The sequence below is a fragment of the Hyposmocoma kahamanoa genome, unplaced genomic scaffold (genome assembly GCF_003589595.1).
Source record: "Hyposmocoma kahamanoa isolate Upper Pololo Valley unplaced genomic scaffold, ASM358959v1 86, whole genome shotgun sequence".
Classification (NCBI taxonomy): domain Eukaryota; kingdom Metazoa; phylum Arthropoda; class Insecta; order Lepidoptera; family Cosmopterigidae; genus Hyposmocoma; species Hyposmocoma kahamanoa.
Window position 1 is genome coordinate 19,009,773 of NW_020654289.1, and position 2,966 is coordinate 19,012,738.

The window sequence follows — 2,966 nt, forward strand, 5'->3', positions numbered from 1 at the left end:
CATTTGAATCAATACAAACGCAGCATTTTGCTTTTCGAGCCTCTAAAGGTGGGTACTGACCAACGTTACGAGGTGTAATGTAACATTCGCATCGAGCGTGTTACGCATCGAGCTTGATACGCTGTGTAACATGCTCGATCTAAAATCGGCGTAACATGCTCTTCAAAACTCTGTGCTCCGCTTTCGCCGCCAGTTCACTCAATATGGCCGACAGCGAGGACACGTTGGTATCTTTGATTCTACTTAATTATTGTTTCATCCAAATTAAGAAGAAGAAAAAACGTTACTGGACATCGAACTTATTTAAAAACAGAGGCGTATGTGGTGGTTTGTCATTGATAGCAATTTTAAAAAACCAAATGATTACTGGACAGTATAAAAACTTTGTACGCATGTCTCCGATCGATTTTGAAGAACTCGTGAATTTAATTGGACCAAGTGTACATAAAAAGGATCCAAATTATAGAAAAGCAATCAGTGTCACGGAACGATTAGTACTAACGCTTCGTTTTTATGCAACAGGAGATTCCTATACTAGTATGCAATATCTTTTCAAGATATCAAAGCAACGAATAGGATTTATAGTAAAAGAGGTCAGCGAAGCCCTTATTGGAGCATTAAAAGAATATGTAAAGGTATGTACTGTTTTAATTAATTCAGAAAAAGTAGTCATTACATATCAAATTATTTAATTAATTAAATCACCAAATTCTTATAGAAATTGTTCACTCATAGCTGGTGACCCATAGTCATTTTGATGGGACGTATTTGATGCAGGTGTTTCAGGGCTTTGCTGTGGCATCGGTGAGACTCTTGAAATTGGTCGTGTAGAATATCCTTGTGAATAATAATTGTTCGTATTCATGCCAACATAGTCTCCGTAGTTCTCCGCGATCAGCACTAAACAATATATTTGATGTGTAATGTTGCACATGTATTTTTGTTTTCTTTGAATAAGATCTTAATTTATTTGCCAAAAAAATACCAAAGGCTTCACATTCGTCAAGTTTGTGCGAAGTTGACTCCGTTTGCTCGGTTTTCTTTTTTAAAATATTGAAAGTAGATGCCATTATTTCCTCTGGGCTTGGGGCGACTGCTTTCTTCCTTTCTTTGAAGGCGGAGGGTAATCATTGTCGCTTTTATTGGCATGCGGAGGGCATTCATTGTCGCTTTTATTGGCAGGCGGAGGGCAATCATCAGGTGGTTGTTCTGAAGCACGTTCACGTAGCTGAAAATAAATATAAATCATTATTTCAGATGTCAGAAACACCGGAGCAATGGCTGGTTGTAGCAAATGATTGTGATACTTTGTGGACTTTTCCACATTGCTTAGGCGCAATCGACGGTAAACATATTTTACTGCAGTCACCGATCAACAGTGGAAGTGAATTTTATAATTACAAGGGTTTCTTCAGCATCGTATTACTGGCAGTTGTTGACGCGAAATATAACTTTTTGTGTGTAAACATTGGATGTCGAGGAAGAATATCTGATGGAGGGGTTTTCAACAACTGTGAAATAAACGAAAAACTAAAAAATAATGCACTAAACAGCCCTCAACCCACTGCGTTGCCAGCAAGAACAGAAGAAATTCCATTTTACTTTGTTGCCGACGAAGCTTTTGCTCTTTCCGAAAATATGATGAAAGTATATGCAGGATATCATGAACGTGGTTCTAAAGAAAGAATTTATAACTACCGACTTTAGAGCTCGTAGAGTGGTGGAAAATGTGTTCGGCATAGTGTCTGCAGTGTTTAGAGTTTTGCGGAAACCTATGTTGTTAGAACCGAAAACCGCGACATCTGTCATAACAGCAATAACATGCCTTCACAATTTTTTAAGAAAAGGTAATAATGCTCAGGTATATACCCCTGCAGGTAGCTTTGACGAAGAATCGAACGGCCAAGTCAGAAGAAGATTAGGAAACTGGAGAGAAGGTAACAATGACATGACTAGTATGTTACCTTTGCAAATAAGACCGCGAAGGGCTACAAGATCTGCTCACAATATTCGTGATGAAGTTGCTGAATACTGCATTCAGCAAGGGTCTGTAAGCTGGCAAGAAAATTATGCTTAAAATGGACTTACAGTATCTGTTGTAGCACGAGGTGTATTTCTATCAAATAGAAATATCATAGCTTTGTATGCAAACCAAGTACTATGGTACACTTAATCTGCACCTGAAATTAAAGTTGAAATTTCAACAAACGTTGACCCAAAGTAGTATATTTCGTGAACATCGTAATCTATGCTAGCAAAATAATGGTAAAAAAAAATTAAATAAAAACCCAAATTGTATCTGTCACTTGTGGGCCTATGTACTTAAAAACTTAATAAATAATTACGTACCTTTTCCTGTACTAGTTGATTGTTTACTTTTTTGTTTTTCCCTCCTCAATGACGCCGGTAAACTTGTCATTTTCTTTTTACATGTTTCTCTTTCGCTGTCGAATAACAAAGCCAATCTATTCCAAGCGTCTTCTTTGTTGAGTTTGTTATAATTCTCTGGATGAGCTGGATTCCACAACATTTCCTCTTCTCTGTATTTTTCTATAAAATACAGAGTTTTTTCTTTGTCCCACTCTATGTTTTAAGAAATAAATACAAGATGAATGACGTGTGATCACTCGCGACGCGCGTGCGCTCGTAACGACTTGCAAGAGCGTACTGACTGAACCTCGTAACAGTCAAAGGATTCGCCAAAAAACCGACAGCCGGGTGGAGCACTCAAAGCGAGCAACGAGCGGCTTGTTTCGACTGCACGAATGCTCGCTGTGTAACATTACACCTCGTAACGTTGGTCAGTACCCACCTTAAGGCGACGTAACGCGCGTACGTGAAACGCGAGTCGTCAGCGCTTAAATAGCCTCTAAAGGCTTTAAATATTAAGGCTAAGGCGACATGAAATGGATAATGTTGTGTCCACGTGGTTTAGTCAAAATACTGGTACAGTTGACCCTTTGATT